The sequence below is a fragment of the Emys orbicularis genome, chromosome 6 (genome assembly GCF_028017835.1).
Source record: "Emys orbicularis isolate rEmyOrb1 chromosome 6, rEmyOrb1.hap1, whole genome shotgun sequence".
In the NCBI taxonomy this organism is placed as follows: domain Eukaryota; kingdom Metazoa; phylum Chordata; order Testudines; family Emydidae; genus Emys; species Emys orbicularis.
In genome coordinates, this window is record NC_088688.1 from 92,341,888 (window position 1) to 92,364,868 (window position 22,981).

Consider the following 22,981-nt stretch of genomic DNA (forward strand, 5'->3'; position numbering starts at 1 on the left):
AAAATACATGACAGAAAATAAAGATAAAAACAAAGTCTAGAAGCACTGTACAAACTAGACTCAAATATTATGCCAATATTTTAAGAAGGAGCTCCATCAAACATTCTGCTCTGGGATCAATCACATGTACCAGTGTGCATGTGCTCAAAGACAAGACCAGCGAAGAAATTGTTTTCCCATTTATACAAAAATGCTCTCTCATAACCATAACTAAGAGAAAATGACTTGGCACACAACCTAATATATTATATGATATGCTCTTTAATTCTAAAACTGAAACTGAAAAAATAAACTGAGAACAATAACAGTATAGCACACTGTCCAACTAATATAATTTGAAGGTGGGCGGGATGGGGTATAGGGAAGGCAATGAAAACATTTTGGAACTATATACCATTTGGTGCAATCTACTCCCTTCAAAACAAAACAAAACAAAACAGTTTGTTCTTCTGTAGTATTTTTTAATCACTCTCAGGACTAAGTCATCTCTGGCAGGAATGGTTTAGCTGGATCCAGAGAGGGTGAACTCCATCAGAAGCAGTGAAATCACTCAAAACCTCTCAATTTGGTGATGGAATTTTTAAAATGCACCCAAGAGCACATGACTGGCTAGGCTAAGACTGTCTTTGTTCTCATATGAAACCATCATGAATTTTTCAGTACAATCAAAACTTGTAATAAAGAAAGATACTGGTAAAATCCTCTAAAGTTTGCTTATATAAAACCACTTGGTCTCATGCAGCACTTGCTTTTTGTTGTAAAGAATATTTAAAACGAAATGTTGAATCATAAAAATGTACCGTACAAGTAGTAGATTTTAACAATATTTTGTTGTGCAATTAACAAGAAGCTATTGTTTTACTAGAAGTCAAGTCTGGAGAAATGCATTAGATTGTCACAAAGTGCAATCTATTTATTTTCTTAGACTTGATGAACTATATTATTGTTTCATAAAAGAATCTTCTGAAATGCTACTCTTTGATTATGTATTCAAACCAAAATTCCTTCTCTCTATTGTTTGAGATTTTTCAATGTACGATCAAATTGCTATTTAAAATGTTGATTTCCACCCATTTACAATGTGATCCGATTTAATATACCTATCAAAGTACCGCAAAACATATTTCTTCTTTAATGCAGTAGGTTAATTAACATGGGCAAAAGATCATTTTGATGACAATTCTGAAATAAGGTCTACAACACAAAGAAATCAGAGATTGCTTTTATTATATTAAAATAAAACTAGTACACGGAGTCAGTATTTCACAGTAACTGTAGGTTGTTTCTCTAGGTTCAAGTGCCAATCCACTGTGGGTTATGCATCCCCCCGTGTCTGATCAATAGAGCATACCGGACTGTTAAAGCTCTGACCTACGGAGCCTAGCTCTTTAGCTCAAACTGTAGACACTTGTGCTTTTTTCAGCCTGGAATTTCCTGGTTCTGTTCCTGGTGTGTCAGTCAAGACAGTGGCGGTCACACAAGGAGTGGCACTAATATGTAAGTGTTCAAGTAGAAACAGCCACATTAATTTTAGGCATACAAGAAAGCCATTTTTCCTAAAAGGAAAACTACCTGGAGTGTATCCGCTTATAGCGCCATGCCAAAAGCCTTTCAAAGGCATAAAGGTTGCAGTTTTTGTTAACAACATGTACGTCTGTCGTTGCCTTCTGTGGCATGGCAGTTGCTCCTACGAAACTTTACCAAAGTAGTTTTAATCTGGTGATGAAGTCTGAAGCCCCCCCTTCATTGCAACAATAATTCCTTTAAATAGTACTACTTTAGTAGAGAAACTCAGGCTTCTGTCCAAAATAAACATTGACTTCCTCTTCTCCGAGTTGTCAGGTCCTTCCATGTTAATCACTTTACAAGAAATAGCATTGTTTCCATTTAACATCCTCTTTCTCTTATGCAAAAAACTGAAAACTTGGCAGTTGTAACAAAAGCAGATGAAAACAATTCCAGAGGTGCGATTTTTACATTGATGGTGTCTCTTAAATTATGCTATTTTCTAGTTTCAACTCTTCTATTAACCTGAAATCAGAAGTACAAGTAAGCCGGTCCGGTCCGACGTACTGGTAAGAGCCGGTACACAGCCGACCATACCAGCAGCGCCAACAGTCAGAGCCCCAGGTCCTTGGGTAGTGGCGGCGGCCGGGAGTCCTGGGCTCTTTAAATCACTGCCGGAGCCCCAAGGTAGCGCTAGCAGCAGCGGTGGCCGGGAGCCTCGGATCCTTTAAATCGCCGCCGGAGGCCCGACGGCGTGGGCGGGGCAGCTCTAAAGGGCTGGCTGGCTGGCTGAGTCTGGCCCCAGCCTGTCCCTTCCACCTGAGGCCCCGTCCCTTCTGGTTGAGCCCACCCCGCCCCCCAACCTTGCTCAGGACCTCGGCCGCTCTGCGTACAAGTAAGTCCCTAAAGTTACTTTCACCCCTGCCTGAAATGCTTATGAAGCAACCAGGTGAAAGCAAATACTACAGTCTCTCTGAATCAGTTTAATTCACCAGAAAGTCTGTTCAGGCCCCAATCCTGCAAACACATGAAAGCACACACCAGCAGTCCTATTGAAGTCAACTGGACTATCCTTGCATACAAAGTGAAGCACATGCATAAGTGTTTGGAGGATCAGGGCCTGAAAGTGCCATTCATATTAATTAAATTGTTTTCATCTATATTTTGTCTGCTCATTTTACAGCTGATTCACCAACTCCGTTACCTTCATTCCTAGCTCTATTTTAAAAGCTGTTCATTTGCATAATCCCAAGAAAATTAGATTATTAGCCTACCACCAAATTAAGAAGAAATTTTCATTGCTCTATTTTTTAGTTGACCAAAAGCCCAAGTTACATTTTAAGCATCCCAATATTAATAGCAATTTGGAAGGGAGGGGAGACATTAGCTTCCCTTCTGGTAAAACAGATTTGCTTTGACTACAGTCTTAAAATGTGTGCAAAATACAGGAATTCTTAAAAATTACATGGTGGGAATTAGTGCCTCTTTTGTAAATTATATTATATGGTGCTATCATATTACAGCTAGAATTGACTTTTCCACTCTGGTACCTTCCATTATTGTGCAAATACTTAGAGCCCTTCAGGGATACAAAATGCATATCCATGGATGCGGATATCCGCAGAGCTCTACCAAGAACTGCAGCAGTGAGAGCAGCAGCATGTCGAGCTGCTACTCGCAGGAGCCAGCACCCAGCCCAGGCAGTTCCTCTGGCATGACTGTTCCACGCGCTCCCCCCCCCCCCCGTCCCTGCCACTGGGGCGGGCACCAGACTCACCGGCAGCTGTCCCTGGTCATGTCAATGTGTGCAAGCAGCTCACATGCTCCTGGACAGGAGTCCCTTTCACACAGCAGTGTGCATCTCCTGCCCAGTAGCTCCGTGGATATCTGCTTTATATCTGCGGATATAAATTTTGTATCCACACAGGGCTCTACAAATACTCGGCTGTCAAACTGGAGCATGCCCATCTGAAAGTAACATTTGCCATGTAACCAAAACTTAGCAAAATTCAGAAACAGAATGGACATTTGTAGGGATTACAAGAATAGCCGTAACTATTGTAACTCTGGGTAACTAATTTTGGAAGAGTCAGTTAAACTCATGATTCAGGGCTTAAACCAATCTCTAACTACTTGGGAGCAGGAGGATTCTCGCACTTCCTCTGAAGCATCTGCTGCTGGCCACTATCGGAGATAGGTTACTGGACTAGACGGACTCTGGGTCTGATCTGGTATGGCAATACCTATGTTCCTAACCAGAATGATATTTGACTGCAAGCATCTGATGGATCAGAGCTGTCATTTTTCGTGATGATCAAATAAAATTACTATCTATGTGCACCCACCATATGATCAGCACACACACACACACACACACACACACACACACACACACACACACACACACAATTCCTCTTCTACCCTTCATCAGGGCTGATTTTAGTTGCCACCTGGATGTTAGATTGGAATGGTTCATCTGCTTGTCCATACTCATGCAAGGAAGAAACTGGTTATTTAAAAGACAATGTCATTTCTATTCACTTTCAGCATAGCCAACAGTAGGATTAATGCCTGAATATTTAAAGTATCAGAGGGGTAGCTGTGTTAGTCTGAATCTGTAAAAAGCAACAGAGGGTCCTGTGGCACCTTTAAGACGAACAGAAGTATTGTATATTTAAAGGAGTGAGAAAGGAAAAGTAATTTACAGCCGGGGAAACCCTGGATTCTGATGAACTTCCAGTTATACAAACGATTCTCATATGAACTTACTACTCCCTTACTGGTCACGTTAAATCATGCTTTTCAACAAAAAACATTACCATTACATAAGCCTCTAAATGAAGCGGCTATTACTATTCTGAGTAATCACAACAGGGATTTCTCTAACTGTGCATTTTACAAGCCTAGGTGCTCTGCTGAACTCAGACCCAAAAATCCTTGCTGAAATGCTTGTGCTGACTCTTCAGTGCACCTCACCAGGGCAGCACAAAGAGGATGGAAAGGGAGCGTAAACAGCCAGCTGGGGATTCTACTTGCATGTTTCTGGGAGATATAAAGTCAGCAGAACTGGCTCTATTATGCCATCTTCTCCTCCCCATCTCACCCCAGTTGGTGCAACTGGAACATGCAGCACTCTGGTGATCACAGGCTAACAGGAAGGCCCATCACACAGTCCTCAGACATCTCTAATTTGTGCCATGGGCTAAACTTGCCCTATAATGCCCCCTGGATAGAAGGGACAGAAAGCGGTCTCTGCCTGCTCCATTCCAGGCATGCCAAGCTCTGCCATGATGCACATGAAGATCTGCCCTCTTGCCTACAGAACAGCACAGGTAGTTTCTAGTCTGGTAATTTAAATATAAAAAATCCTTACCCATTCTTCAAAACATATTCTATGTTACACAGGGATTTGAGATTAAAGAATTTGTTTTAGAGAGGACATGACAAGGGAAAACAATGTGTCTTTTTTTGCTTCTTTGCAATGTATTATAAGTATAAAGACTTTTTTAAGCTGTAGGAATGTAGGTCTTTTCTTTCCTGCTTTACAGGAAAGTCTCCATAGACTACAGGAGATTTAGTAGGATTAGAACGGGGTCGGCAACCTTTCAGAAGTGGTGTGCCGAGTCTTCATTTATTCACTCTAATTTAAGGTTTCGTGTGCCAGTAATATATTTTAACGTTTTTAGAAGGTCTCTTTCTATAAGTCTATAATATATAACTAAACTATTGTTGTATGTAAAGTAAATAAGGTTTTTAAAATGTTTAAGAAGCTTCATTTAAAATTAAATTAAAATGCAGAGCCCCCCGGACCGGTGGCCACGACCCAGGCAGTGTGAGTGCCACTGAAAATCAGCTCGTGTGCCGCCTTCGGCACGCGTGCCATAGGTTGCCTACCCCTGGATTAGAACATTAGATAAACCATGTACGTGAAACCCAATTAATTTAGAGGGGCATAAATTTTTAGTCAGACGTTTAAAACTATGTTTTTGTCAACATCTATTCAGCTTGAATGCCCACCAAATAACTAAAAGAAGAGATCAGGGTTCAGGATTCAGTATCACACCATTCAAGAACACTCCCAACCCACATCACTGAGGCCCCTCCAATGAGACCTCAAGCAAAACAAGGATTACAAGGTTTGACATTCCTGACAGTTATAATGTAAAATACAAGCAGGAAAACAAAAACAAAAACATCTTACAGACCTGCTTTATATTTCATAAAAATACAAACTAAAGAGAGAAAAAAAGAAAAACCTCCCATTTTTTCCCCTTCTGAGGTCATCTTTAACTGATGAAGAAAAAGCATTTGACCCTCTGGATCATTTGCCTTTGATATATCTTCAACAATCTAATGGTGAACATACATACTTTGGAGACTCAACATTCCAGCATTCTCTTACTTACAGTATCTTTTACCACTTGAAAAAGCTGTGTACAAAACACAAGCAACACCAGGGGAGTCCTTTTACTGAGTTCATCACAAGACACCCACTTGCTGCTGGTATGTCAATGTTCTCATTGTGCTGCTCATGTTTTTCTGTATTTGTCAGAAAATAAATATCTGTATTTTACATTAAATGTTTGCCACGTTATAACAAATATTTATTTGAATAATTTTTTTTAAAAGAAAGAAAGACGGTTGGACAGAATTACTGGAAGAGAGGAAAAACAGAAGAAAATGCATTTTAAAATACCAAACCTATCAACGCACTTTACATGTAGTATGTTCCGACAACCAAAATATTCATTCACATTTCAATTTACACCAAAACCTCCCTTTGCTACATTTGGCAGATTAATATCACAGGCCCTGTAAGTGTGTCCGATTAGAACAGGACATTGCAGTCAAGTCTATACTGGCCCTTTTTGCATAATACTTTTGCAGCCTTCTGTATCATCCCCTTTGGGACAATCTTACTCCTAAGGGGGAGACAGAGTGTAGCCAATGCTTAGATAAACATTAAAGTCTTGTGTAGCAATACAAATTGTTCATCAAAAGTGTAACATTTCCTCTTGCAACCTATTGCTACTCCCCTTCCTACAGGCAGAGTGAGTAAGACAGAGCAAACAAAAAAGGGAGAACACAAAGGGAAGTGGGGGTTGGAGGGAACAGAGAGGCAGAGCTCAGAAAGAGAGACACTTCTGCAGCCTTTTGCTTCTGATGGCCCTCCAACCAGATCTCTCTCCTCTGGAGGGGAGAGGGGGGAAAAAGGTAAAGGTTGGGAACGGTTCCATAGCACAAATTATCTGCTGTGTCTATCTATTTTGTTGTTCCAGTCCAGAGAAGATTTGCCTGGCCTCCTGAGGGGAAGGAATTCATTGCTTAGACAAGCTTTAATTCCTATCCTCACAGATGAAGTTTGCTACTTAGTGAGTGTTAAATGTTCCTGCCTCAAATGTCTGCTTCAGAGACCTCCACATAACCTCTACTACAGCTGCCTAAGGAATTGCCCTGTAACCATTGTCCAGTAAATCATTTACGTTCTCACCCAAAGCCCAGTGATGTCAACGGGAGTCCAAGTTTCCATCAACTTCAATGAGGGCTGGATCAGGCCTTGTAGTACGGGGGTGGGCAAACTTTTTGGCCTGAGGGCCACATCTGGGAATAGAAATTGTATGGTGGGCCATGAATTCTCACAAAATTGGGGTTGGGGTGCGGGCTCTGGTTGGGGGTGCGGGCTCTGGGGTGGGGCCCAAAATGAGGAGTTCAGGGTGTGGGAGGAGGTTCCAGACTGGGATGGGGGAGTGCGAGCTCTGGCTGGGGGTGTGGGCTCTGGGGTGGGGCTGGGGATGAGGGGTTTGGGGTGCAGGAGGGTGCTCTGGGCTGGGATCGAGGGGTTTGGAGGGCGGGAGGGGGATTGGTCAGAAATCTATAGGGGTAAGAGACCTTCAGAAATGTTCCCTCTCCCTTCCAGCTGCTAGAGTGGAGTGGAACAGAGCTTTGACTTTGTAAAAGACACCTAGTAGCCAGATGACTATACAAAATATGGAGCCCTCAAGCAGAGTTCATTGACTATAACCTGGTAGAAATCCCAACATTCTCCTCCTTCACTGCAGCTGGAGGGACTCACGCTGGACCTGGCTGTTTCTTATCTTTCAGATCTACCTGTGGATAACAGGTTTAGTGCTCCATCTCACAGGTGGCCAGTAAATTTTTCAAGACTTGGATATATTGTTTTGAAGTCAAATCCCTTTTGGCCTTGCTTTCCCTGTTCTATCAGCTCTTTTTCTCTCCTGATTTCTCTCTTCCCTGATTTCCCTCCTCCTTTCCCTATTATCTAATTTCCCTATCCTTGCGACTTCCTTCTTTATGGGTCAGCAAAGCCACTGTCTCCAGAATAACTGTCATATTTGTGTTTACATGGGGTTTCAAAATTAATTTGGAGGATGGATCTAGGATTCTCCCAATGTAAACCCAGAGGGTAAAGAATTATTCTGTGTACAAGAATTTGCTGGCCTACATGGCAATAGGAGGGTTTGGGGGGAGGAGTGGGAAGGAAGGAAGGAAGAAAAGACATGAGTCAAAAATGGTATAAACAGTGTTTAAAATATATTTTCCCCATATCTTATAAACTCCAGTCTCCTTTGCTTTTTGGTATTATTCCCTTCTCGTTTATGACACTGCTGAGCCTACCAGCTTCAACCAATAAAAGCAAGTGAGTGAGAAGCTGAGGCGATATGAGGAGCTTACTGCTAGCAAACTGGAAATTCAAAGAGAGAAAAAAAAAAAAGCCAGTCAGAGCTCAAGGATTACAGTAGTCAGGGTGGAGAGATTTTCATGGTACAGATATTATGACATAATCATATAGGTCCAGATTGTGAGCTGTTCTTACAGCATTCGGGGCTCTTAGGGTATGTCTAGACAGCATTATGGAGCAACAGACTTGGGCTTGTAGGGCTCAGGTTAGTGGTCCAAAAATAGCTGGGCAGACTCCTTCTGAAGTTGTAGCTTGGGCTCTGAGACTCGAGAAGGGGGTGGGGTTCAGAGCCCAAGCTGCAACTTCAAAGTGCTGTCTACACAGGTATTTTTAGAGCACTAGCGTAAGCCCTGCTAGTTCAAGTCTGTCAACCCAGACTTGGAGGTTTGCTCCAAAATGCTCTGTGGACATAGACTAGTTGTAGAAGGGGGGATAAAATGGTTGAGATTACCCTTCCCTATCAAACTACTACATCTCTATCTTTGGAGCTTTTATAATTGTTACTTTGCAAATTGGCCACTTTGCCATGTTGGGTTTAATCTGAACAAACAATGCACAATCTCAATGAAAATCCTAAATCTTCCAGATCACAATCCTGGGGGTCTCCTTTTCTAGAGAGATGTGAGGGAGAAGGTGCTGAACACGTGTTTTTTATGTAAGGCTGTTATTTATTTATTTGTTTTTGAAAAACAATTCATTTGAAGGGTTTTTGTTTGTTTCCTTGTTTGTTTGTAAAGTTTGTTATCTGCCCCAATCTGCAAAAAAAAAGGGAAAGGCAAATTTAGTGTTGCAGAATATGCTATGTAACTTAGATAAAACATGCCTGTCGCGTTGTTGCTATTCTCTAACTTTATTTGTGAAAAGTCTGGGGAAAAAAACTGACAAACAAAGCACTGTCCTGGCACAAACCATAAAAAATGGGAGAACTTCTGGACAAATGCTGCACACAACACCTACAGAAGTGAAATACACTTCAATAGCAAAACCAGAAGACTATCTACACATTTCTTTACGAGTTGTTTCATAGTCAGAAGAGAATCTGGAAGTACGCACTTGCACCAAATTAGCCCTATGTGGAAATTACTGTCAGAAAGTAAACAAGATAACCTAAAGTCACAGTGAATCAGCAATCTGCATACCAGAAGCTGTATTACTATGATGGTCTCTGCTGTGGCATCTCTAAAGACGCTTATTCTCAGCTATACCATATTTACAACTTTGAGCATCACTATTCAGTTAATTGCTTCAACTTGGAAACATCATATCAATATCATGTAAAGTCAAGTTATGATTCTGCTTCTCAAAGTGGTTTTTAATACTTTTAAATTTACATAAATGGATCAAGTTTTATGGTGGGAAAGCAACTAGTTTATTAAAATAATGTATCTAATTTCAATAATCCAAAACACTAATATTTTCAAAATAATGCTTTCATTCCAACTTTGAATCTTCTCTGTTTTTAGAAAATCTAATCCTATAGAATGCTGTCTGGATAAAATTTTGTACAATATTGTTATTATTTGCATTGTAGTAGCACCTAGAGACCTCTCCCCTCCCCCCCCTCCCCCCCATATCAGTGCCAGGCACTGTACACACAACAAAAAGACAGTCCCGGTTTCTAAAGGTTTACAATCCACAGCCCCAATCCTGCAAAGATTTACACACTGTGGGTAGTCCTGTTGACTTCAAAGGAGCTACATGCAATACACCAAGTAAATTGTGTGTGTGTAAATCTTTGCAGGATCAGGGCCCAAATATTCAACAAGAGACAATAAGTGGATACAAACTGATCAAGAGAGGTAAGACAGGGAAACCGTGAAACTATCATGTTTAATATAATAAGCCATTGTGGGAGGATACCACAAGTATGTACAAGTTTTAAATAAAGATTTACTCACACATCTCTCAAAGAAAATTGCCCAGAAAAATGAAAACCTGCCACAAAGATTTAAAATAAGGGGTCAATTACACTGTATATTATATTGCAGTTTCTGTTACTACTATTCAATTCTTCTGTCAACACATGTTAAAAAGGAAGTGAGAACTTCAAAAATCATGTTTTTAAAGTAATAAATTACTGAACAATACAAAATGATAATTTTGACAGTCTATCTGTATAATTCAGAGGAATGTATTTGCTTGATAGTTTACTTCACGCTTCCTTTGCCATCAGTGGCCTGCAAGTTCTCCACTGGTTTCATATCTGAAATACCAGTCAGCTACATTAAAGATACAACAAGACATGCACTGCCAAGATCACTTTATCTCTACAAACAGAGCTCAGCAGAAAAATGGAAACCTACAAAAACAAGCCAAGGCTTTGAAAGCAAACCAAGGGTTGTAGTAAAAAGCGTGCTGCTGGTATACTCTTATTTCATAATAAACTAAAATTAGAGAGACCGTTTCATTAACTCAAAAAAAAAAATCAATACTACAGTCCATTAAAAACATGTTTTAAGAGAGCATTTTCATGGAAATATTACCTTACTGGGACAGGTTTCAGAGTAGCAGCCGTGTTAGTCTGTATCCGCAAACTTACTGGGACAATAATTCAATTATTTATGGTCAATGTACAAAATGCAAAAAAAAAAAAAAAAATTGTTAATACAAAACTGTTTTATGTTTGAGGTGCGTCACAAGCTCACCCAATACATTTGCAGTTTTAAAATTTCTTCTATTTTGAGAGAGAATACTTGTACAGGTGTATTCCCTGTTTTAAGTATGGAAGATCTCTCCCAAACCTGTAGAAGCTTTCAAAACATTAAAAACCTATGAAGTGCAGCCCGCATAACTTGAGAGTTGTCCTTGTAATTCTGAAATAACAGCACTGAAGTTAAACTTTTTTCAGGGGTTTTACTATTGAGTCCTAAAACAGATGACAAAGGAGATCTCTGGCCACCTAACATTAATTTTTAATAAATCTTGGAATACCTGGGAAATGCTAATATTCAAAAAGGGCAAGTGGGATGACCCGGGTAACTATAAGCCAGTTAGCCGGACATCAATCCTGGGCAAAATAATGGAAAAGCTGATACGGGACTCACTTAATAAAGAATTAAAGGATAATAAAGGGCTACTTAATCTAGCAGGAAAAGGCATAAAAAGAACCAAGGCTAGAAGCTGAAGCCAGACAAATTCAAAGAAGATATAAGGCAGGATTTTTTTTAACAATGATTAACCATTAGAACAAAGTACCAAGGAAGGTGGTGGATTTTCCATCTCATGTCGTCTTCAGGTTCAGACTGGCTGCCTTTTGTGGAAGGTATTCTTTAGTCAAACACAAGTTAATAGCACTGTATTGAGCCTAACTGGGCAAGAACGTGATATACAGGTGGTCAGACTAGATGATCTAATGGTCCCCTCTGGCCTTAAAAATCTATGAATCAATAGATTGCACTGTTATTATCATCAATTATTTTACTTATTAACAAGAAATGTATTATGATGAAGAGGTGAGAATCTTTGTACTGGGGTGTATTTTTTATAATCAATGATGAAGACGTAGCTATGCAACGGTAAATATAGCCTTTGTTTAGTGGAGTTCCTTTTACTTCTAAAACAAAGGAAGTTCTTCAATACATAAATCCCACTAAAAAAGTTTAGATAGTGGTACCAATAGTTGCCTTCAGTCAAAACAACAGCACTGACGTTTAAAAAAAAAAAAAAAAAAAACTTTAAAGTTAGGAAATTAGAAAGTCGTTAAAAAAACTTTAAAAGTCAGAAAGGCCTGAAATAGTTAGCTAAGATTGCAACACTAACTTGATCTCTGCCGCCTAAATCCTAATCACCAACTTCCATCTATCTTCCACTAGAGAAAATACTGCATATGAACCCACCCACTAATCTGAATTTAGATGCAAATCCTTCTCCCAGCCCCTGGCTTAGGTCAAAAACCATGTCATCATCTCACATTCTTTCCTCATAATATAGTCCAAAGAAAACCCTTCCTCCACACTCCAGCACCCTGTTATGGCTGGACATCCCAACTCTACCTCCTTCATCCTCCCAAAACTGAGGCGACATAGCCAAAAGATGGACTTTTTCCATATCAACCCTGAATTTAAGGACCACAGGCCTCTTACACAAGATACAGAGTATATTTATTTATATCTTTAGCTCAATCTGATCAAACTTAAGAGCTTTTTAATAGAAATTCTTAAACATAGGTTGTAATATAAAAGTTCTTGGGGGAAAAAAAAGTTCTTGTATACTTTAGTATAAAACTCCCTCATTTGGATGGGGAAAAAAATATCTGTGACCCACATACGAACTGAACAGATTTACACAAGTATATATGGATCAGTGAGCCAGAGCTGGAGAGTAGCAAGAAGTGAGGCTAGTAGAGTCCAACCCATCAGCAAACAAAGATCAGCAGGCCTGGAAAGTACAGGGAAGAATCATCAGCTCCCTGTGAACCTCACAAGAGCCAACTGCAGAATTTATAAACTCCACAGACTCTTCAGAAGTTCCCTCAGTTTCAGTAAATCTTATACACTCAGCCAGAGTCCCAGACCCATCCAGAAAAAATTAGCTCCACAATCATGGTGCCTTTTCCTGATCCTGTTGAATTCATTATATTATGGGGGGGGGGGGGCTCAAAGATTCCATGGTAGCATTGGAGAGCACTCTTACAATGGCAATACTGCTCAAGTCTCTGACCTGTTCTTCAGAGAAGCCAGAAGTAGCTGGCAAGGAGGAGGGAAAAAAACTCCAGACTTCAAGAATCAGATCCTAAGCAAAGAAAAGGAGTCAAACAAAATGAAAATTCTATATTGATTATCTGCTACATGACTAATTGACAGAAAAAAGGAGAAAACCAATAAAATAGTGCAGAATTCCCCTTTAAAGTGGATTAGCAATTATTAAAGTAGAAGAGATGCAATTACATTATGGGCCAAATTTTCAAAAACTTGTATAAAAGTTCCACACAAAAATATGGATTTACTGGCAGCCTCAAACTGTTTTTCTAGTATTTCTAGTAGGGATAAGGAGGTGCTGCTTCCGTTATACAAGGCGCTGGTGAGACCTCATTTGGAGTACTGTGTGCAGTTCTGGTCTCCCATGTTTAAAAAGGATTAACTCAAACTGGAACGGGTGCAGAGAAGGGCCACTAGGATGATCCGAGGAATGGAAAACCTGTCGTATGAAAGGAGACTCAAGGAGCTCGGTTTGTTTACCCTAACCAAAAGGAGGCTGAGGGGGGGATATGATTGCTCTCTTTAAATATATCAGAGGGATAAATACCAGGGAGGGAGAGGAATTATTTCAGCTTAGTACTAATGTGGACACGAGAACAAATGGATATAAACTGGCCGTCGGGAAGTTTAGGCTTGAAATTAGATGACTGTTTCTAACCGTCAGAGGGGTGAAGTTCTGGAATAGCCTTCCGAGGGAAACGGTGGGGGCGAAAGACCTCTCTGGCTTTAAGATTAAGCTTGATAAGTTTATGGAGGGGATGGTTTGATGGGATAACGTGATTTTAGTCAATAAGTCAATAACGTGCCATCGCTGGTAATTAGTATCAATGGTCAATGTGGGTCTGGCTGGAGAATCTTGCCCAAATGCTCGGGGTTCTGCTGATCGCCATATTTGGGGTCGGGAAGGAATTTTCCTCCAGGGTAGATTGGCAGAGGCCCTGGAGGTTTTTCGCCTTCCTCCGCAGCATGGGGCAGGGGTCGCTTGCTGGAGGATTCTCTGCGACTTAAAGTCTTTAAATCATGATTTGGGGACTTCAACAGCTGAGTCAAGGAAGAGAATTATTCCAGGAGTGGGTGGGTCAGATTTTGTGGCCTGCATCATGCAGGAGGTCAGACTAGATGATCATAATGGTCCCTTCTGACCTTAAAGTCTATGAGTCTATGGCCTGGTCTACACTAGGCTTTTATGTCGAATTTAGCGCCGTTACATCGAATTAACCCTGCACCCGTCCACACCACGAAGCTATTTAGTTCGACATAGAGCTCTCTTAAATTCGACTTCTGTACTCCTCCAAAACGAGAGGAGTAGCGCTAAATTCGAAATGGCCATATCGAATTAGGCTAGGTGTGGATGGAAATCGACGGTAATAGCTCCGGGAGCTATCCCACAGTGCACCACTCTGTTGACGCTCTGGACAGCAGTCCGAGCTCGGATGCTCTGATCAGCCACACAGGAAAAGCCCCGGGAAAATTTGAATTCCTTTTCCTGTCTGGCCAGTTTGAATCTCATTCCCTGTTTGGACAGCGTGGCGAGCTCAGCAGCACTGGCAACGATGCAGAGCTCTCCAGCAGAGATGGCCATGCAATCTAATAGAAGGAGGGCCCCAGCATGGACTGATCGGGAAGTCTTGGATCTCATCGCTGTGTGGGGCGATGAGTCCGTGCTTTCAGAGCTGCGCTCCAAAAGACGGAATGCAAAGATCTACGAGAAGATCTCTAAAGCCATGGCAGAGAGAGGATACAGCCGGGATGCAACGCAGTGCCGCGTGAAAATCAAGGAGCTGAGACAAGGCTACCAAAAAACCAAAGAGGCAAACGGACGCTCCGGATCCCATCCCCACACATCCCGTTTCTACGAGGCACTGCATTCCATCCTAGGTGCGGCCGCCACCACTACCCCACCACTGACCGTGGACTCTGAGGATGGGATATTGTCCGCGGCAGGTTCCTCGTCGGACATGTTAGCGGACGGGGAAGATGAAGAAGGAGATGAGGAGGACGAGGCAGTCGACAGCGCTGGCACCGCTGATTTCCCCGACAGCCAGGAGCTCTTCATCACCCTTACCGAGATCCCCTACCAACCGTCCCCATCCCTTACCCCGGAGACAGAATCAGGGGAAGGATCAAGCAGTGAGTGCTTTAAATATCTAAACATTTATTTTTACAAGAACTAGAATATTTATAATATTAACAATGGCTGTTTATTAAAGTGCTTAAACATGTAAACAATTAACTGCAAAAAAACTGGAATATTTACAATCGTAACAAAGGGTTTTTCATGATTTGTCTGCCTTAGGCTCTTCACAATTTAGTCCCAAGTATTTAAAATTTTTTTTACAATGTCCGGTAAGTCATGATTATGCTGCCCAAGACGCTCCACTCTTTAGTCCCAGTGCACCTACGCGAAAATCCGGTCAATATGGCCGGGGATGGAGGCGAAATCCTCATAGGAGAACTCCTCGTAGGTCTCAAGAAGGTACATTTCCAGCCTGTTCATCAGGTTCCTGGGTAGGGCGATCTTATTGGGCCCTCCGTGGTAGGACACGTTACCGCGCCACGACACCATCAGATAGTCTGGTATCATCGCCCTGCAGAGCATAGCGGCAAACGGCCCTGGTTTCTGAAGGCTTTCTCGAAACATCCTTTCCCTCTGGGACTCCGAGATCCTCAGCAGGGTGATGTCGCTCATTACGCCCTGCTTTGAATTAGGGAGGGGAATGTTAGTATTGGGACTGCTTTACAGCCACGCGGTGGAGGGAGAGGGGCAGCATACAGGGATCTTTCCCTGGAACAGCCGCGAGGGGGTGGGACAGGGGCATAGTTCATGCTGTCCTGATTGCTGGCAGCAGAGACTGGCATTGCTTTCAATGTGAAAGGAGGCCAGTGCTACTAGTACAGTTTTAAGCAGCCAGAAGTCTACGGCTTACCATGATTGCACGCTACAGAAGTTCAGGTGTCCTGCCACGCTTCTCAGATAACTGCAAGACCACTGCAGGACCCCAGGCACTGAAGGCGATGGCCGAAAATTCGACCTTGTCCTGAGTGCGCATGTGAGAGGTGCAGTGCATGGTCTTGTTCACAGAGAAAGACTAGGTTCTTTGTACACAACTTCATTTATCTGTCTCAGGAATTCACTCCATTTTTCCCATTCACACAGACACATCTGCGACTGTCTCCCAACCCAGCCTGTCAGCACACTCCCAGAGGCTAGCGCAGATTAGGAGGAGGAAGAAGAAGACGCGGGAGGACATGTTCTCAGAACTAATGAGCTGTTCCCGAGCCCAGGCAGCCCAGCAGACACAGTGGAGGGAGAACTTGTCCCAAATGCACCGAGCAGTCATGGAACGGGAGGAGAGGTGGCGTCAGGAGGACCAGCAGGCTACTGAAAAGCTGCTTGGACTTCTGAGGGAGCAAACGGACACGCTCCGGCGCCTTGTGGATGTTCTGCAAGACCTGAGGCAGGAGGACAGAGCCCCGCTGCGGTCTATCTCTAACCGCCCTCCCCCGCCACCAAGTCCCACACCCCCCTCACCCAAAGTACAAAGAAGGAGGGGCGGCAAGGGCCGTTAAAACTTTCAGTCAACCCCTGCAGACTGCTCTAGCACTAGAAGGCTCTCATTCCCCAAAATTTTAAAAGTCCTTTCCTACACACCTCACAGAAGCCCCCGTGCAAGTTTCAACCCCCACGTTTCATGTGTGGTTCATAATAAAATATTCGTTTCTGTTAATTACTGTTTCCATGATTTTATTTTGGAGGAGAGTCTGTCTGAACGAGGGGAAGGGGCATGGTAATTGGACAGGACAGTCACCTTTACCAGGGTACAGAGGCGGGGTCAGGTCCAGGATCAGGACACATACCCAGTGCAGTGACTAGTGACCCTGTTCAATCTGGGAGGTGGTTTTCGTGTTCTGGGGGGGGGGGGGGGGTTGCTCTGTGACTTTGTGGCGGGGGAGGGCAGTTACAGATCTAATGCATCACAGAGCCCCGCAGCAGGGGAGCTGTAACCCTCCTCCCCCTGCCAGACAGTCACATAGCCGACACATACACGCTGTCCCGCCCAGGAGGGCTGGCAGGCTCTGTTGAAACAACCAGTCCACCACTGCGGAACCCGTCATTCCTGGAGTTTAGAAGCATCATTTGCATCACAACAGTAAACCCGCACCCCGCCACAGTCTGCGTCCCAGGTTTAAAACATTCCCGCGAAAACAGTAATAAAGACAACGGTGTTCATTAACAAAACAGAACAGATTTTATTATTTGGGAAGGGGGTGAAGGGGGTATGTAACTGGAGAGGATAGTCAACGGTAACTGGGTAAAGAAACGGTGGCAAGTTCAGGTTCTGAGTCCACAAACTTAAAATTCACTGGTGACCCTGCTCAGTCTGGAAACTGTCTTTCAAAGCCTCCCGGATGCACAGTGCGTCCCGCTGGGCTCTTCTAATCTCCCGGCTGTCTGGCTGGGAGTAATCAGCAGCCAGGCGATTTGCCTCAACCTCCCACCCCACCATAAAGGTCTCCCCCTTGCTCTCACAGAGATTGTGGAGCACACAGCAAGCTGCAATAACAATGGGGATATTGGTTTCGCTGAGATCACAGCGAGTCAGTAAGCTTCTCCATCTCCCCTTGAGACGGCCAAAAGCACACTCCACCACCATTCTGCACTTGCTGAGCCGGTAGTTGAACAGTTCTTTTTCTGTGTCCAGGGCGCCAGTATAGGGCTTCATGAGCCAGGGCATTAGCGGGTATGCTGGGTCCCCGAGGATCACTGTAGGCATCTCCACATCCCCAAGAGTTATTTTGTGGTCCGGGAAGTAAATACCTTCCTGCAGCCTTCTAAACAGACCAGAGTTCCTGAACACGCGAGCGTCATGAACCTTGCCCGGCCATCCAACGTTGATGTTAGTAAAACGTCCCTTATGGTCCACCAGTGCTTGCAGCACCATTGAAAAGTAGCCCTTTCGGTTGATGTACTGGCTGGCCTGGTGGTCCGGTCCCAGGATAGGGATGTGAGTCCCATCTATAGCCCCACCGCAGTTTGGGAATCCCATCGCGGCGAAGCCATCTATGATGGCCTGCGCGTTTCCCAGGGTCACTACCTTTGACAGCAGTACCTTCACGATTGCCTTGGCTACTTGCATGACAACAACCCCCACGGTAGACTTGCCCACGCCAAACTGGTTCGCGACTGACCGGTAGCTGTCCGGCGTTGCGAGCTTCCAGAGGGCTATGGCCACTCGCTTCTGGACAGTCAGGGCTGCTCGCATCCGGGTGTCCTTGCGCTTCAGGGCAGGGGACAGCAACTCACAAAGTTCGAGGAAAGTCCCCTTCCGCATGCGAAAGTTTCGCAGCCACTGGGATTCATCCCAGACCTGAAGCACTATGCGGTCCCACCAGTCCGTGCTTGTTTCACGGGCCCAGAATCGCCGTTCCACAGTATCCACAAGACCCATTGCCACCGTGATGTCCTCGGCACTGGGTGTCGTGGTTTCAGACAGGCGTGTGCTACTCTCGGAGTTCAGGTCCTGACCCCGGTGCCGTAGCCTCCTCGCCTGATTTCTCTCTATCTGCCTCAGTGAAAGGTCGATGATGAGCTGCGATGCGTTGACAACGGCCACAACTGCAGCGATGGTCACAGCGGGCTCCATGCTCGCAGTGCTGTGGCGTCCGCGCTGTCACTGACCAGAAAAGTGCGCGAACTGATTTCCCGCCGGCGCTTTCAGGGAGGGAGGGCGGGAGTGACGGTTGGATGACGACAGTTACCCAAAAGCACCCTCGACACATTTTTTTACCCAGAAGGCAATGGCGGCTCGACCCAGAATTCCAATGGGCAGCGGGGACTGCGGGAACTGTGGGATAGCTGCCCACAGTGCACCGCTTCCAATGTCGACGCTTGCCCCGTTAGTGTGGACTGACAAAGTCGAATTACTGTCCTTAGTGTGGACACACACGTTCGACTTTGTAATATCGACTCCACATATTCGATTTAACTAAAATCGAACTACTCTCGTAGTGTAGACATACCCTATGAGTCTATGTTCACTGCCTACAAAACAGCTAATTACATATGTATACAAATATTTGCACATGTATTTTCATATTTCGGGTAAAATCTTGGTCCCACTTAAGTCAATGGCAATTTTGTCACTGACTAATACAGCCAGGATTTTACCTTCTGTCTGCTCACTTTGGGCTCCAGTTTTTGAAGAGCTAACCCTGTATACAGGCGATCATATAGCACAGATAAATAAAAGGTGCTGAGATGTATTAACTGTCTGTTCTAGTCAGTAGACTGAAACTAACTAAAATCCCAAACAAGTACTGATACTGTGTGGTAGGACTGTTTTGGACTGGCCTTTTTGTTTTTAATTTCCCCCCCCCCCCCCCAGTGTCTGCTGCACTTGCAGTCACTTGCTGGTATATGATCATTTAATGGGATTTTTTTTTTTTTAATTGGCTCATAGCAAGGACTTTGACCGCTGGTGCAAGCAAGGAGCCATCCATCCACCTCCAGATCCAAACCAAACATCCCAATATTTTGTCTGCTAATGACTGGATTATTGACATTTATTTTGTTAAAGAAATGCAAGGCCGGAGCTCAGTTACATTCCCTCCCACAGCCAGGCAAACAAATGAAAAATGTGTTATATAGGACAAAAGGACTAGGATGCTATTCTCTAGGTGGCTTACAGGATTTTTCACCCATCCATGCACATGCATAATAAATATTTTTTTTAAACTATTCTTCACTTCATTTCCCAGGTCTTACAGTTATTTACAGAGATATTATTACCTCAGTGTGCAGAGAGAGAAACTAAGGCACATGGAGCTTAAATCACTTACTTAAACTCACACCATGAGCGAGTGGTAGACTTGGAAACTGAATGCAGATCTCATGACTCCCTGTCTTATACTATAATCATTAGACCAAACTGCTTTCTTCTGTACTGGTAGTAAAAATGTGGCTCAGAAGTAAGTGAGAAAGAGAGAGTGAGTGTGTGAAACCCCACATATCTTTTTCACACTCATAATACAGCCATATTTTATATTTACTACTGAGCAATACTTAATACCAAGAAATTAATATTTTAAAATTTCATAACTCAAAGAGAGCCACAGATAAAAAACACAAATGCTATGTCCTTTGACGAATGTAAAAAGTGAAGGGGAAAAAAAAGTGACATGGCTGCTTAAGCACAAGAGAAGTGGTGTTGAAATCCTAAACTAGTCTTGTGATGTGTCACACAGAACACTTTCACCTTTAATCTTTTCATGTCAGGAAATGCTGAAGGAGGAAAGAAGATGAAGAAACATAAGGCGCAGCATGAGGAATGTATGTACTAAAAAGGGGCTGGAGAGAAAATAAAAACATAGAAAAGAGTAGAAGAAAAGACATAGAAGGAAGAATTTTCTGTAATACGTATCATATAAAATAATGTAACCCAAAATGCACATAATTAGATGTTCCAGTTCATTCTCAGAGTTCTTTGCCCAGTTAGTTTTAAAACAGTTTACATGGTCATTCTTGTCAGAATTTGTTATTACAATCCTCTCCAAAGTAAAGATATATCATCTCAACCAAATCATCATTCCATGCCAGATAACAGAGTAATCTATAGGATTCTGACAAAGTGATCGAGACTGGTCTCATGCCCGTGACAGAAACAGTCTGTATGCCAGCAGGAAGGCTTAATTCCTTGTTTTCAGTCTCTGGATTACTCCCTGAGCCATAGGGCCCTTGGAGTACTGTAGAAACACTGGTCACAGAGGGTGCTTTGCATCGCTCAGTATCAACCTGCCATTCAGTTCAAGAGTGATACTGATGGGCCCTGAAAGATATCCAGTCTAGTTTTCCTTCGGCAGAAGTAGCATACCCTCAAATTGTTTACAAGTGGTAAATTGGCCACGCAAATGAACTCGTTGCTCTATATCATCAGTCATGTGCCACCTGTGACGTTGACTAAGCAGCACTAATATCTTAGCACTAAGTTCAAGTAAGATGCACTTTGGGCCAGATACTGTTAGGAACTTCAAACAGCATAGGTCAGGATGGGGGAAAGGTACAAAGGTGGTGTAAAACTCATTTCTGCATTCCTCTAATCCAGGCCCTACCAAGTACAGAGCCAATCCCCTTTTGCTGAGTTAGAACAGTCTGAGGGCCACTCTAATTTACATCAGTTTCTAATGCTCCCAAGAAGCCACAGTGGAAGGATGTGCCCAGCCACACCCACTTTCACCAGCCACATCCTACATGCTGACAGGCAGGGGGCAGCATGGCATAGGAGCCTCTCCTCTGGCTCTATATCCCTGGAGAATCCCTGTTTCCCTGGAATGATCCTCCCAGGGCTAGAAAAGTAGGCTCTAAGACCAGACTTTTTCAGCAGTATGGTACAGAGGAACTGCACCACACCAGAAGATCTGTCCTGTTTTATCTTGTGCTGCGTATCTATACTTAAATGTGGCATTATGCTGGGGAGGCTGGGGATGCCCGCAAGAAAGAACGTAAAGGCGTAAGTAACAGACGAAAGAACAATAGACACTCCCTTCAGACAGACAAAGGAAAATGGGAGACAGAAGAAAGAGGATGAGATAAAAGACATCAGTAGTGGTCTTAAAATTTGCCACCTACATTGTTCCTCCAAAAGCAGTTGGAAACATTGCAGCTGGGTCCAGGATTTTGCAGCACCATTGCCCTGGGAAGCAACTACTTACAGAGGCTACAGAACACCACCGCTCTCTGGTGTGCAAACCTTTGAAGAGAGACCACCTCTTACAAATGACCACTTTTGCTAACTCCCATGAATGGTTGCTCTTGGCAGGTTTTACTGTATTTTCTATACAGGCAATGGAATTTGCAGGGTTGGGACTGAACATTCTCTAGATCTGAACAACATTTTTTAATGCACCAAGAGACTTCAATATAAAGTCTCCCTTGCACTTGACTATAGGCAGACCCACACTACAAGAGAAAACACACTCACTTTTCATTCCTATAGCCTCTCAAACCACATCCACCTGGCAACAAACTGATGGGGGAAGGGCAAACCTGTTATAATACATTATGTAACTCTGACATTGGGCCCCAAAAGTGGGGAATGAAACAAGCAGGGGGTAAAAAGAGAACAGTGCACAGGAACAGTTAGCCTAGGGGTCATCCAAAGTGAAATGGCATGTGGTGCCTCTGAGGCCCCCAGTCCTGGCTCAGAAGGCAGCAAAAATAAAGTCAATAAAGTACATTTTTATGGGAAGAAAACAGAGAAGGGAAGAGCAATAGGAGCTTCAGGGGCTCCCCCTGTTGGAAGGAAAGAGGAGATTTGAAGAAACCTGCAAGCCCTGATTCAGTAAAGTACTTAAGCACCTTCTTAACTTTAAGCAGGTGCTTAAAACCCATTGACTTCCATGAGATTTAGGCACATGCTTAAGTGCTCTGCTGAATCAATTGATGTCCAAGTTAACTAGCTTCTCCCAATAAAGTCTAGTCTCTCACTTTAAAATTGCTATTTTTGCATATTGTACCAAATTAAAATGATGAATTCCTCAACAACACTGAAGACTGTAGAACTGGGGACATACTGTGCAAGTACCTAGTGCTACAAAACTTTTGGACTTTGGTTACTGAAAATGTCGCCTGAATTACAGGCCAACAAGTTGCGCTGAAAGGAACTTTAAGGGTTAATGTCTGTGGTGATGATCCCCTCAAGCAATATAAGTAGTGCTAATCCCAATCCTTCTAGCTGGGTACTTGGTGATCTACCAGCCTCACACAGAACCAAGAAATGGGGAAGTAGGGTATTTTATATAATTAATTGTATACCACTTGGAATGCAGAAGGTGCCCAGTCCTGGAAACAATTATGGGCATCTGGCTATTTCCTGAGTCCACACAGGAAATAACAGATAGCGCTATTTGTGTATGGACCACCAGGTTACATGGGGAAGTTTCATAGCTGAACTGCGAGCTGGTCCAGCACTTCTGTGGGAGTCCTTGGAGAGTGTGCATGCAGACACCTGATCTGATGAACCAGCTCATGTATCTTCCTAGGAGTGACGAATTCCCTATGTTTTTACTCAAAACTCTCTCG

At 43.3% G+C, this 22,981-nt stretch overlaps 1 protein-coding gene across 1 annotated transcript in view; it reads right to left on the reverse strand.

Moving 5' to 3' along the window:
* JAK2 (Janus kinase 2) overlaps window positions 1–22,981 on the reverse strand; it is a 147,046-nt gene that overhangs the window by 88,745 nt on the left and 35,320 nt on the right. The gene's annotated exons all lie outside the window — the stretch shown is intronic.